At 43.1% G+C, this 15,377-nt stretch overlaps 1 protein-coding gene across 2 annotated transcripts in view; it reads right to left on the reverse strand.

Moving 5' to 3' along the window:
• UFL1 (UFM1 specific ligase 1) overlaps window positions 1-15,377 on the reverse strand; it is a 1,228,658-nt gene that overhangs the window by 618,882 nt on the left and 594,399 nt on the right. The gene's annotated exons all lie outside the window — the stretch shown is intronic.

Raw genomic sequence — 15,377 nt, forward strand, 5'->3', positions numbered from 1 at the left:
TGAATTACTAAAAAGATTGACTTTAAGAATTATTTCAATTTTTCTTTCTCATCTAGTTCTAACTCCAATTTTTTAAGAAATGCGCATAGTAGAACAATTACTTTCATTGAATATCCCCAGATGAATTTTTTCCAACACCAATCCCTCGCTTCCTGTGTCATACCCAGCACCTGTGGACCAATTAACGTATATCGCAAGGGTTCAAAATGTGCACAATATAAGGTAAGGTGTTTTAGATTTTCTATCCAGATTTTTCCCTCACAAAATCTACACCATGGTTTCTGTCCGACATTAGTGTCTTTTTCCCATTTGATGGTTTTCTCAAAAGTGTGGAACAGATTAAGTTTAAATCTCAGGTAGGAGTGTCTCTGTTTGTTCGCCGGGAATTTAATCAAATAAGATTTGCGAGGCAGTCTCGCTGTTGCAAATTTTGCCGCTTCAGAGTATAGTTTTTTTGCTTGCATATCTTCTATTGTTACTAACCAATCCTGCTCGTATAAGCGTTTCTTTACATGTCCCATACGAAATTCAAGATCTATTGGTTTCAAACCACATTCCGCCAGTTTTTCTATCATACATTCTGAAAACTTCAACAACGATATAGGAACACGTTTCCCAAACATAATTAAAAATTCCACATACAATGACTGTTGCTGTGGAAACAACATCTTTCCATAATTTGTTAACTGTCGCCAATGGAACCTAGTTGATAGAGCAGAGATTCCCAACTCCTGTCGTAAAATGAAGTGATTTTGGTAATCTCAAAGTCGCTTTCCACAATTGCCCTTGGATTTGGTCTAATATTGAGTCTATGTTACATAGACATAAATCAAGTCCATAAAGTAGAATTGCTTCCACTTTCAGCATGTAGAATTGCAAAAGTGGTTCCATTGAAAATTTACAATGTTTCACAAATACCATCCGCATTTGTGTCGTTAAAACATTTTTTTTTACATTTAAATTTGCAAACCACGTTTTTCTTGAGGGTGAGTCAATGACATCATACCCCAAATATCTCATATTTAGGGCAATGGGCATATGGATAGCATTTATAGACCATTGCTTTTTGGGAAGTTTCTTTTTCATGTTTTTTAGTATAAAGATACTTGACTTCTCGACGTTACATGTTAGATTGTTTTTAAAAAGATATGCTGCAAATATTTCTAATTTTCTTTGTAAGCCATAAGGGGTTCGATCAAAAATCAGGACATCATCTGCAAATGCAATCCATTGGATACGCAAATGTGCCAGTCTTGCTGGAAAGCTTAATTCCGCGTTCCATATTGTCTCAATGTCAGAGATGTATAGGTTAAACAGGGTAGCTGCCAGATTGCAGCCCTGCTTAACCCCCACCTCGGTTGTAATCGGGACTGTTGTTGAACCAGAACGGTTGATGCGGACCAAATATGAAGTGTTATGATGTAATTTGGCCAACATTGCAATTAAATGAGGCGGGAACCCCATTTCATCCATCTTTTCCCAGAGAAGAGTCCTGATTACGCAGTCAAAAGCTGCTGTTAAACCCACGGATGCCATATACAGTGGACCCGTGTTCGGAATATTAGCTTGTGCAATTAAATGCGCCAAAACAGTCGCATTTAAAGCAGTTCCCATTCAGGCGCAAAAGTCAATCTGAAATATCGAAAGAATAGCCCGCTGTTTAATAATCGCCTTCAGCTGTTGTAACAACAAAATAGCCAAGGTCTTGGCACTTGCATCCATCAAGGCAATTGGGCGAAAATTGCTTGGATTTGTTTTGTCACCTTTCTTATGAATTGGAACTATAACCAATTGGAGCCAGGATGGAGGAATAGTAGATGAGCGAATAATCTCGTCAAATTGGGTTTTTAGTATCGGAGCCCATAATTGGACATTTTCTTTCAAAACACATGGTGGAATACAATCCGGAACAGGAGCTCTTGATTTATTCAACTTTCCAAGTGCCCATGTGATATCCTCTAGTGACCAACCCTCAAATTCTTCCAACAATTTGTTAGTAAAGTTGTCAGCAAGTGCTTTAAATCTTTCCGGTAAAGCAATTTTTTTTTTATAATATTGAATCCATGATTCGGCACTTATACTGGAGCTTTGATTCACCGTTTGTTGGAAGTCATTACCCCTTAGGAGTGACCAGATAGAGCGTCTGTCATTTTTGCACAATGAGGCTATCATTGTTTGGTTCGTTGAGTTATGAAGGTAAATTCTATAATTTTTTATGTGATTGCCATATTTATTAAGTACTTTTCGTTTCTGTTTATAATATTCACAGTTAGATAGACTCATTCCATTTAATTGCAAAATTTCATTTTTCTTTTGTTTCTTTAGGATTGCAACTCTAGTAGCCAATAAAGCGACTACCGGCGGTTTAGTTATTTCTTTAGTTTTTTGAAATACCAAATATGTGAGCGCTATTGTAATGATTATTGAGATTTGTCTAATAGATAAGACTGTTGTTTTTGTATCATGATCAATCCTGCAGTTATATGCAAGCATCTTGATGATAACATTTAAGTTTTTGCAAGTTTTGGTATTCCATCGTAAGGAAGCACCTGGTCGATCTTCCAGAATAAATATACTAAGTGGATCTAGTGGCAAAATTGGGATCATTAGTTGGAAGGCTGCATATAGTATACAATGATCACTCAATTCAATCGTCGCGATCTCTACCCCCTTGCAACCCGATGATAGTTCCCCGGATACCGCAATGTAGTCGATACATGAGGATCTGTTATTTCGGGACCATGTAGTCGCCTTTCCTATTATAAGAAAGGGTAATAGGTCTATATTCCAGCGTTTAAAGAATTGCTGTAAGCGTATTCCCTGTCTCCTTGAGGACAAGGGTTGACTTTGTGCGTACATTTGAGTTTCGTTTAGGGGAGTTGCAAGACAATTTGAATTAAAGTCGCCTCCTATAATTATTTTTACATTAGACCATTTACAAAAAACTTCATCAAGCAAGGAATCCAAATCATTCAGTAAGGAGTCCACTGCGGTACCCAATGGGTTAAAGTATACTGATACTATTAAAACATAGTCCATTGATGATAATCCTGTGTTAATTACAATTGCAATGTAGGATGTTGTCATAGAGGTTAATAACAGGGAGTAAACAAGAGCAGTGTTTACCAAAATGGATATCCCCCCTGATGGTCTACCTTTTGGTGCTCGTGTTGCAGGTTTTGAGTATGCCATAAAGCCTCTAATTTCAAATGGTTTAAGAGCCATGGTTTCCTGGCATAACACAATGTCAGCAAATTCATGCGGGGCATATCTAGTTTCCCACATTTTCAAATTTTTTAGCCCACATGAATTCCATGATATTACTCGAAGGAGCTTTTTGCTACTACGAGTGATCTATGGTTGGTCCCTCCTTTCGATTCGCCAGTATTGCCGGTAACCAGGACCAATCTTTAGATACAGCAGAGATAGCAACCAACTGTGCCAAGACTGCCGTATCCGTTAAATTATTTACTTTGGCTGTAGGTGCTTGGTTGTTTTTACTTATAATGGTTGAAGGAGTTGTCTCATTGAAGATTTTAGCTTCATCAATTGTCTGAATTTGGAATACAGCCAATCCCAACATTTTTAGCTCTCGTCTGTGGTTCCAAATCAATTCAGCAATTATTGGGGATTGAAGTTCTAAGACCATCCTGTGATTTTTTGTGGATGGAAGAGTTATCCATATGATGTCATTTGAAACCAGCGTTCTTAGTGCCGGAATTTTTTTTAAAGGAGTGCAATATAAAAGATCTATTCAGGTCTTGATCACCATTAATTTGCGGATTACTGATCCAGCCCAAAATAGTTGATATTGGCTTTACAGATGTAACTTGATCGACTGATTCCTCCGTAATCAAAGATTTTTTCCGCACCACCTCTTCCTCAGCATGATTAGACAGTGGATAGCTTTGAGTTATGTTTTTTTTTTCCAGGACCAATCAGGTTGAGTGTCTCCCACTGCTTTGTTGTTCCATCTTCCTCCAATTGCACTGGGGATACATTTTTTATTGTATAGGATGTCTGCCCCTCCAAGTGCGGGGCTTTTGGTTAACAGTTTTGATCAACTTGCATTTGTGGAGGCGTAATTTTGTCGTTATGCTTCCCCAATGATAGCCTATTGTCTTCTGAGGAATCTACTTCCGTGGCGGTCCGTTCAGTAGTTTTCTTATTGGGAATGGGTTTGTAAAACGCTGATAACAACGACTGTTGGGAGGAGGACAGTGAAGCCGCAAATTCTTTCTGTTTGGCCGAGATAAATTTATCATCACAGACACTTGGGTTAATTCATTATTAGGAACAGCGTTCAATTGGTGTTGCAAAGCAAGACGACTTGCAATAGTAAGTTCATCCACATCAATCGTTGCGTCTAGGTCTATATTGCCAGCAGAGGCATCAATATTCGCCTCAGTTGGCTTCCCCTTAGCATTCAATTTTGAATCAAGGTTAGCATTTTGATTGTGATTTATTATTTTTTTTTGTTTTTGATTAAGGTTTTGCTTACCTTGTATTTTCTCATTTCGTAAGTTTAATCTATTTATTGCACAGGTATGCAGTCTTTTTTGTTTACGTGATAAAAATTGTTTTTGCCCTTGCGGCTCAATGTGTACCTCTTGTGGGGGGGGTTCCAAGTTCACGCCCTCCTTCACCTTTTCTTCATTTATTAGTTCTATTAAGTCGGATGGACTATCAGGTGACTGCTCAGAGACCTTATTCCGTTCAATCAACTGATTAGATCCATTCGATTCTGTTAGCATATCATTAGATTGAATGAAAAAAGTTAGTTGATCAATTTTCTCTGCATGAAGCGTTACCATTTGGCAAAGCTGTGCATGTGAATACATTTGTATCGTATCCACATTTTTTGGTGCATTCACTATCTGGGCAAATGTCTAGGGAAAGCTGTAAACTGGATTCCCCCCCCATTCTCTTTAGAAAGATCCTGTGGCTCACTACTATAATTCTCTGTTTGAGATGCCGTTGTGACAGTGCACTTGCACGGGATACTAGGTGAATAACAGCCTTTCTCCTTTTTATAATTCTCAGCAAAGATATAACCCTCCAATTTGTTAAGTTTAGAGGATATGCCGAGCAACGCTGTTTTTATGTCACGGAGTTCATAATGCGTGTACTCGTGACCCTTGTCAAGTAAATTAAGAATCCTTGACATTACGGGGTAGGAAGCTTCAAAGCACAGGAGATCCTCCACATCAGAAGAAGATTTAGGTTGAAAATTCTCATGCGTTTCAATGTTCGGTGCTTTATTGTGAGTGGATTCTCGCGTATCCGGCGAAGAACATACCACTCCTCTTTTTAATTGGGGCGGGCCATCATTACACAAATCTATAGGGACCTGGTCGGAGCCGGAATTTTCAAGGTCGTTAGAAGAGTTGGCAGTTTCTGATACTAATTTACATGGGATATCACAATGGAGATGTACTTGATGCTTGCCAATTGGCCATGCTGTCACTGGTGTTGACGGGCCATCAGACATTATGATCCGCTTCTCCAATTCCAATAGTACTGCAGGAGCCAAGATCGATATGTCAGATGGTGGCCCCATATTAGTGTCTTCCATAGTACCCAAGGCGTGAATATTCACTGTTTCTGGCTCTGGAACACTTAAGAAACTTCTCCTTGTTTTAATTGGATTGGCGAGATTCTCATACTTATTAGTAGTACTGATTTCATGAATTGAATTGTCATTCGTAATATCATTAATAAGTGCGGTAGCCTTTTTATTTCCATACATATCATCCAATTTTTTCATTGTGGCATCAATGGTACGTTTTTTCAGAATGATTATCGTTTCCTTTAGCCCGCTCCGTAATCGAGAAGACATAGTTTTACGTGCAGCAAGAATCGTAAACCTTTTTCGAAACAGTGATAGATCACGAGCCGGGCTTTTAGCCTTACTCTATTTTTAAACAAGTCTGGGGTACTAGCCTCTAAGTAAATGGGTTAACCCCCCAAATTATGGAAGAGTAGTGCCACGTGCAGTAATAGATGGTTAACACAATTTTCTTGTTTTCATAAGACCCTCACTCATACAAGTACAATTCTTTTAAAGAGAGGTATCCAACCCACCAACTCTAAGACGTACCTTCCAAGTCTCCCAGTCGACCGCTTCCAGCGCACCGCGAACAGCAAACAGTACTTGAGTCGTACTTGGCGGTGCGCGCGCGGTGCGCTGGGAGCAGTACACTTAAGGAGGCAGAAAGAGGCGTTCCCCTGCAAGAGGCGGAGCCTCCGCTCCGGAAGGAACCTAAGCAAAAAACAAACAACTTTGTATCAGAATTGTGCAAACAACACACTCCAAGTCTGTGCAAGTCCACAGTCTGCAGCAACAACACAACTCCACAGTTAATTAAGCGGTGTGCCCACTGTGCACACTGTGTGCACTGTGCACACCCACACCCTATGCCACCCTCTTACTAAGCCAGGGTGGTAGGTACCGTATCCTTAGAGTAGGATGTTATTCAAAAAGTCACCTAGTTCCTAGGAAGTCAGGCAAAAGCTGGTGTAGCAGCCTGAGACGTCCTCCAGTCGGCAGGATCCTTCCACAAGTTTGACCATTCAATGAACTCCCTCGTAGTCCGCGCAAAAACGGTCCGCGGCACACCCAAGAAAGCGGGCAGCAAACCCAGCAAACAGTACTTGAGTCGTACTTGGCGGTGCGCGCGCGGTGCGCTGGGAGCAGTACACTTAAGGAGGCAGAAAGAGGCGTTCCCCTGCAAGAGGCGGAGCCTCCGCTCCGGAAGGAACTTAGTTCCTAGGAAGTCAGGCAAAAGCTGGTGTAGCAGCCTGAGACATCCTCCAGTCGGCAGGATCCTTCCACAAGTTTGACCATTCAATGAACTCCCTCGTAGTCCGCGCAAAAACGGCCCGCGGCACACCCAAGAAAGCAGGCAGCAAACCCAGCAAACAGTACTTGAGTCGTACTTTACAAATAATGTGGTGCGCATGTGCAGAGCATTGCTCTGCCTCTTGGTACTTCGTCTCTACCTAAAACAACAGCCTCCATTCTAATACGACTGCTCAGGCAGAGACCGTAACTTAAAAAGCAGGAAAGAGAGGAGGGCGTATGGCTGAGGCGTCTATGGACTAAGAGTACAGGGGCCACTATGGTGATTAGATTGTACAGACTCCAACATCCTGTTTCCTTTCCTCCATACTCTTGTGAGATATATACAGCAATGACAAATGGGAGGAAGTGTTTTACCCGAACAGATTTTGTAATACTGTTTGTCCATACCTTGAATCCACCCTGGAACTAAGGTCCATGGAGTAAGTAAAAAGAAGATGTGGATGCCCTCACGGTCGTTCTGAAGATTACACCAATGGAAACGTGTCTGAAATGCAGACTCTTCAGGGGATTCTAGCAGTGGTATTTGTAAGATTCAAAAATACCAGGTGCGTCCCACCTTGCTATCATGGATTCACAAGACTGCTTGCCCTGCCCTAATGGGGCTTTCACGATGAAAAGCCTGTCAAAATCTCTAACAAAGAAATTCTTTCTAAATACAACTTTAAAGCTTGTCTGACGCCCAGGCAATGAAGTACCCTTTCCTCATTTGGAAGACGGGTTTAGGGAAAAATGGGCAAACAAATACCTTTGTTGATAGGAAAATCAGACTCTACATTGGGCAGGAAAGTTGGGTGAGTTCAAAGGATTACAGTACTGTGTCTGTGTAAAACCGAGCCATAGGGAAGGAAGGGCGCAAACATACCTTCACATTACATCGACCACGATCAAAGATCTACTAAGAAGAGAAGCAAGAGAACTATTGAGGTTGGGATATGACCTAACAGAATCATCAAACAGCAGTGATCATTCACGCAATAAGTCCCACACTTCAAGGAGAAATGAAAAGTCACAAATTCATCATTAGACAAACAAACCAAGTACTCAAAAGCCCCAAAGAAACAGGGAGCGTTCCATGGCCACAGAAAAGCAGAGCCAGAACAACGATACTACAGCGCATGTCTCAGCCTCCTCAAAGGGGCAAACTAAACCTATCTTGAAGTATGGCAAAATAGGGCAAAAAACTGACCCAAACAATCAATTGACCTTTATCAACAGTTCATCTTGGGAGAATCTACGAAAAACATTCAGCCAATCGGTACAACTTACAACGCTGGATAAAGCGGAAACCACATCTAAGTCGACAATCACGAGTCTATGGGCCTGGCTTCCTAAAGCATTGATACCAAGGAAGTCTAAATAGCAATTCAAGTCCCTGGGCAACAGCCACATAGAACAGCAGACAACAGATGCAGTTAGACACGAAATCCGCCTATGTTCGTGGAACACCAGGGGTTTCCACCACCTGACCAATCCAGGCGAAATCCACCTAGGAGACTACGATATACTCTATTTACAAGAAACGTGGCTTACAAAACCACCAACTTTAGATGGCTACGAACTCTCCCTGGCGCCAGCCTTGAAAAGCACGAAAGGCCGTCCATCCTCTGGCCTTCTGACAGCTATCCGCATGGGGCATGGCTTACAGCTGGAAAAAGTTCTAAGAGCAAACCAACATCTTTTAGCAGTGCTTTTAAAATGGTCCCACCAAAGTGACCACGACAAGAAAGAACAAAGCACATCTCTGGCCATCCTAAACATATACTGGAATCCAGTTAAAATAGAAGCGTCTACTTTTCTCAGACAAATGGAATCAGAAATCGATGACATTTTGACAGTCCATCTAGTGACGCACATATTAATTTGCGGTGACATGTCCACAGCAAAAACTGAAAAAGCTCAGACTCCAGCCGTTCTCAGAGGGATGCAATGGCTTGACCATATGAAATCCAGACAGTTTCAGAACTTAGACACGGTTTCCCCTGACCAGTCACGTCCACCGACTTGGTCTAATGGGGTCTCTGAGTCATCAATCGATCATATATTTGTCTCACGACCATTCTTGGACCCGATTTCAGTCTTCAAGGTGAAACAAACAATGGCCAGTCACCACAATCCCTTAATTGCAGCATGGCAAAGTACCAACAACCCAGTTGAATCGTTGATCTATCAGGCTGAACTAAACCCACAAGGAAACAGATTACACCTATCAGCGAAAGATATTAAAGACCTATTAAACAAGTACAACAAGGCCAGAAAAAGTGAAATGGAGTTTGAGACTGACTATGGCCCCTGCTAACATACAAGAAGCCCGGCCTCACGAGATCTGGCTCCTCATCGGTAAAGCACTTGTACGACACACGGCTAGTGGAAAAACGACGAGAATACTGAAAACCATTAGAGCTGCTGTCAAGCTCGATGTTAACCAAGCGGAAAGCGCCAAAGTGAAAGCAAAATCTACTTACCGCTCCTGGCTAAAATCACATCGAAAAATTCTATACCAACAGGACTCGGAAGCAACACTGAGAGCCATCTGTACAAAAGATTTGAAAGAATTTTGGACATTACTAAACTCCAAGTCATCCACCAGAAGTGTAAACATCCAAAATGTAATTGGCGAAGTAACCTGGGAAAAGTATATAAAGGAAACCTTCAGACTACCTTGGGGCCAGAATCCCTCTATGTTAGAGAGCTAGGCCTTCATTGACTTTTCCCAAGCATTCGACAGAGTTGACCGGACTCTCTTATGGAGTAAACTGAAAAACTGGTCCTGTCCTGAAACCATATTGAACCCCATCAAAGCGTTGCACACAAACACGTCAGTCCGAGTCAGACTGAACTGCCAAGATTTACTATCAAAACCTATTGCGACTCAAAGAGGAGTCAAGCAGGGGTGTCCTTTGGCCCCCTCACTCTTTCTGGCCTACCTTGGCGACTATCAAGCATCGGTAACCTCTGAGATCGTTCCCACCCCGGATGGGTCAACATACTATCAGTAGATTACTCTACGCTGACGATCTCATACTGATTGATCAAACGCCTATAGGATTACAGCGCCAACTTGACAACTTGTACGACTACGTAACATCTAACAACCTGGAAGTAAACAAAGGTAAAACAAAAATAGTTACCTTGGAAAAAACAACAAAGAAAACGGAAAAACTAAAATGGTTCTTTCAAGCGGCGGAGATCGAAAAAGTCCAAGACTTCAAGTACTTGGGCATCGTGCTGGACAACAGCAAAAAAGAAACAGCCATGCAAGAGCATCTAAGAATAAAAACTAGGAAACTTGCTACGCAAGGAAAAGCAATTGACCAGAAGCTAGGCCGATTTTCAATGATTCCAGCGATCGATTTTTACAAAATGAAGGTGGTGCCTGCTTTAACCTACGGTACAGAAGCGATGATACTGCTCCCGTGCGAAATCTGGCCCAAACTCGAAGCTTATTACTGGCGAACAGTTCTCGGTCTTCCAACTTCTACGCCGTAGCTTCTATTCGCAGAGAACTAAGTCTTTTGTCCCTTCAAGGGACTCTGAATTGCAACTCCCTAAGACTTTATAGAAAAATCCTGCTCCCTGAAAGTCCACTGCTTTATGGACTGATCAAAACAGAACTAGCAGTTGAATCAAATAAACCTGTACAAACCTGGAAGTCATACATCTCAGGGCTTTTGAAAGAAATCGAGTGTGATGAAGACGACTTGATCCGAAACCCGGTAAAAATCATGAAAAAAAATCAGAGTTAGACTGTCTCACGACGCTCGCAAAAGCTTCAGAAAATAAACTAACACTTCACTTACACAAAGAAACTGAATGAATTACAGGGATATATCAAACAATTCCCCAACAGAAAAGCAAGAAACTGTATTTTACGAGTGAGACTGAACTTGCTACCTACAAACGAAATCAGAACCATCATGGGTTTATCAAACTCACCACACTGCAGATTATGTCGCAACACAAATGAAAAAGAGACAGTTCGCCATCTCCTCTTGGGTTGTCCAGAAACAAAATCAAGAATGATTAGCGGGGACAAACCGACCTGGCTAACGGCTACCTCGCAACTTGTGCACCAAATCATGGCAAAATTGGACAGCTTGGCTCCTTCGGAAAAGATCTCTTCCCAGCCCGAAGAGGCCGTAGAAGGCTGAAAAATCCAGTAGTCTTACTTCCTTTTTTAAAACGAAATCTGCACAAAAGACAAAACGAGACACGGACTATGAAAAGTTCTTTGTAAAAATCAATTTTTTATTTTTGATTCATACAAATAAAAAAATATATTTTTTTTTAAAAAAACGTGAATGGCTCCTTGGTCGAAAAGGAATTGCAGCTTGCTGATTCTTCTAGTTGACATGCCTGCAACTAAGAAGGCCTTTTTCCAGGACACAAATTGAATGTCCACTGATGCTATGTGCCAAATTCTGAAGCACTACATTAAAATCTCACAAAGGGTGCAGCGGTCTGAGTTTAGGGGGCACGTGTATACGCCCTTAGAGATGTGTCTTGGTAATGGGATTAGAAGCAGACAATATTATGTTTCAAATCACAGTACACCGTAAGGGCAGGCAGACAAGTCCTACAAGATTCAATGTCCTACCCTAAAGGAGCAAAATGAACGAAGAAATAAAAAACCTGATCCAGAGAATCTTGAAAGCAATTTACAAGGTTTTTGATGCAACAGTGAAAAAAACGTGTCCAATGGTTGAAATGGTAATTCACTCTTTTAGATGGCTTCCCAGCTGCCTAATTCATAGCCATGTCAGCCTGACCTCAGCTAACATGACAGCATTGCTTTTGGATCCAGTTCCTGGGGGTGGGCCAGAGCAGGACTATCACCTGGGTGAGGGGTCCTCGGGAGTGGGAGATCAGATGGTGAGACACAGTATCCCCTTCCCTATAACACCTTTATCCCATCCTACCAGGTAGGATATTTAGGAACTCAACCCCCACCCCTTTTACAACACAAACACTTTCACATGGACAGCCCGCTATGAGAGAAAACAGACTAACACCCGAGCAGTATACCTGACGTGTCCCAATACAATGGTCAGGCGAGGTCAGGCAATTACTGACCATCACACACACCTGACTTCCATTAAGCTTCCACACATGGATAAAAGGCAGAGCACAAGAGCACACTCTGAGCGAGGCAAAGCATAGGAGGGAACTGTTTAGGGACGGCAGCTGAACGAGAGAAGAAAGACAGCAAAACAGAAGGAGATCGCAAGAAGGGAAGTTCCCTTGACCTTTTCGACAAGGAAGCGTTACTTTCCAAAGCCCTTGAGAATAGAAAGCGCAAGAGCAGGAAACCCGGCTGAAGAATCCTGCATTGTGTGTTGGAGATACCCGGGCCCTCCTGCATCAATAATCAAGGCGGGGAGAAGCAGCAGCCACTGTGGTACCATCCTTGGCTCTAAGAACACAGCAACATCAGTGAAATCAACACAGCCGGTGAGTTGGGGAGACCGATACAAAACTGGTTGTGTTGCAGCCAATGTTGCAAGCAACAACAATGTATGGCGAGCGCTGGAACGAACATTGTTAAAAACACGTGGGATAAGAGACGCAAGTACAGTTGAACTGCTGATGAGTGATTGAACTACAATAGCAAGATACAATACCGAGTGGTCCGCACCGCGTGGGTGCTCAATCAAAGGTCTCTGTAAGGTATCGAGCTGAGAAGTGTCAAAAGTGAAAGTGAGAAAACGGTTATATCAAGAAGAGAACAAGTAATTGTGAATCGAAGTGGTCCTGTGACGGGTTGGGCAAAATCCTGCAAACAGTTGAAAATCTTCGATTTTGATGAAGTAAAGAAAGTATGGAAAAGTAGATAGATTTGGTCTGAGCCCAGCAGAGGGGGACCTGGGGTGAACAGTAAAGCACCCGAGAAGTTGTACCTGTGAAATCCTAAGAATAACAGAACTTTAATGTATGTTTTGTGTTGCATCAGGTCCCCTGAAATAAGAGACTTTGAATGGCAAAGAGACTTAAGCACAGAAGGTCCTGATGTTGAGGTTTTGAACTGCATAATCGTGCTAGAGAAGATGGAGAGTGTGCTAAGCTAGAGTGTGCCGCCTTGTCCCGTGCTGAAAACGTGGGGGAAGGCAAGCCAACGGCTTGAATATCCTGACATATCATTTTTTGAACACTTTTCTTTTGCATAATATTTTTTCCCACACTATTTGTATTTAGAAGTAAGGATGGCAACAGTTTTATTAGTATAGGCCCTTTCATTTTGACAGATTCGACTAGGACCACGTTATTTTTTGATGTCGTAGCTTGCTCCCATCTATAGATTTATTATAAAATAGGTGTTTTTCAAACCCAATTGAAGTTCAATAAACACCCTTGAAATGTGATCACTTGTGTCTGTCTTGCTGTCTGATACTATGCCTTCCTTACAGTGCAGAACCAGTCTCCACCCCTGCGCTGACTAAGAAGCTCTAAGAACTGAGGACGCAGGATGGAAGGGGCTGAAACTAGAAGTAGACAATTCAAAAAACAGATCTTTGCTAGCCAATGGGGACTATCAAGATGAGGATGCAGTACCTACACCCCCTGAACTTCCTCAAGACCTTTGTTCTACAGGGTATGAAGGAAACACATAGGCTCTCGTGCAGTCGTGCAACAACATCTGGTGAGCCCGCTCCCCATCCATGAGGCATCCTGCCAGCATTTGAAGTTCTGGTGTGTTGTGAAAAGGTTATCAATACAATATGCTTAATCACAAATCCAATCTCCCTCCCTCCCCACCCTCGCAAGACCATGGTTGGTTCCTCAGTCCTCATCGAGCCGGTCTACTGGCCAGGGCTATCCGTACCGTCTAAGGCACAAGCCTACGCTATGGGGTGGAGCAGTGGCACTGTTATCGCTACCCAACGATGTAGTTATTCGCTGGTGTCTAGCCTCTGTTGATGAATTGCAGTTTCCCATGTGCAGTCTCAGCGACTTTCCACCTTGTAAGGTCTCCCCACCATTGAGCCTCGCTCAAGCTTCTGGGGCTTTTCCATCCCATGGCTATGCGTCTTTCCGCCGTTATGTATATTAGGTCTCTGAGGTTGTTTAAAGGCTTGTTTTTCCTGCTGCGCTTGTATCTGCCCAGAATACAGGCCACAGGCTCATGCACTTCCACTTCGATGTCCGTGTTTGCCACTCTTTCCTTCACTTGTGCCCAGAAACCCAGCATCACTGGACAGCCCCAGAACATACAAGTCATTTCCGCCCTAGGCTCTCAGCATTTGGGGCATACCTGGATTTCTGCACCCCTGAACCTCAATATGGCTTCTGGTGTGAGGTAAGCCCTGTTGGTGATGTACAGTTGGATAAGTTGTAAACGGGCATTTCTAGAGATTTTTTTGTGATAGTGGGTTATCTCCTCCCATTCTTTGTCTTCAAATTCGAGGCCCAGTTTGTTTCCCACTTCTCCCTGCATTTGAGTTTGTTTCTGGTCGTGCCCTGCATCAAGGCTTCGTAGAGTCGTGAAGTTTCATGGCTTCCCTCGGCAGTGTCTAGCATTGTTTTTATGATCTCGTTCTCCGAGGCCTGGTCGGCAGCCCCAGGCCATCTGTTCCTCATAGCCTGTACCACTACCCTGTGGAGCAAAAACTGTCCTGCAGGTAGGCCTGTGGCTTCGCTGAGTTCGGTGAATGTTAAGATTTCTTGTTCCTGGATCAAGTCTCCTAGTATGGCCACACCGTAGGGTTCCCACTGGGTGCGCGCTTCCAAGTGCCCCCATGAGTATTTTGCCATGATTGCCGCAATGGGGATTTGCGGGGAGTACGGATCCGCCGACCCCACTGATCTGCAGGCCCGTTTCCAAAGCTGGGTCCCAAGCCTGGCCAGGTATGGACAGTGTCGCAGAGCACCCTCCTCAACCCAAAGTAGGTCTCTGAGTAACAGTCGGGGCAGGGCTGGTTGGAGGAGACGGGTGTCTGTTGTGGTCTCGTCGGCCATCCATCGCATCACGTCTCAGTTGACTTGCAAGGTAGTATAGCTCAAAGTTGGGAACTTTCATTCCTCCCCTCTATTAGGGTCTTTGGAGTGTCTCAAACAACACCCTGTGCCTACCCCCCTGCCAGAGGAATCTCCTAGAGAGTTTATTTATGTCTCTAAAGAATGAGGGGGGGGATGTTGAAGGGGACATTGGTGAAATTGTGTAGCAAGCGGGGGAGTGCCACCATCTTGAGGAGACCCGCCCTCCCGGCCACCAAGAGTGGGAGCTTACCACAAAATTCCATAGATTTCATAAGGGTGTCTTCAGCTCTAACCGTATTGAGGATGTGTTCTGTGTTTGGATTTCGATGTATAGTAATTTCCAGGAATCTAAAGGAGGTCACCTGCCATTTAAGATCTAAGGGGGGCAGGGAGCTATATTCGTCGTTATATAATGCAGCGAGAGGGTAGAGACTAGACTTGTCTTTGTTGATCTGGATCCCTGTATGTCTGTGGAAGCTGTCTAGGGTCTCCAGGAGGTAGGGCAAGAGGTGCTCAGGATTGTGTAGATACAATAGTGTAT

Source organism: Ambystoma mexicanum, chromosome 4p (genome assembly GCF_040938575.1).
Source record: "Ambystoma mexicanum isolate Mex_15411 chromosome 4p, UKY_AmexF1_1, whole genome shotgun sequence".
In the NCBI taxonomy this organism is placed as follows: Eukaryota; Metazoa; Chordata; class Amphibia; order Caudata; family Ambystomatidae; genus Ambystoma; species Ambystoma mexicanum.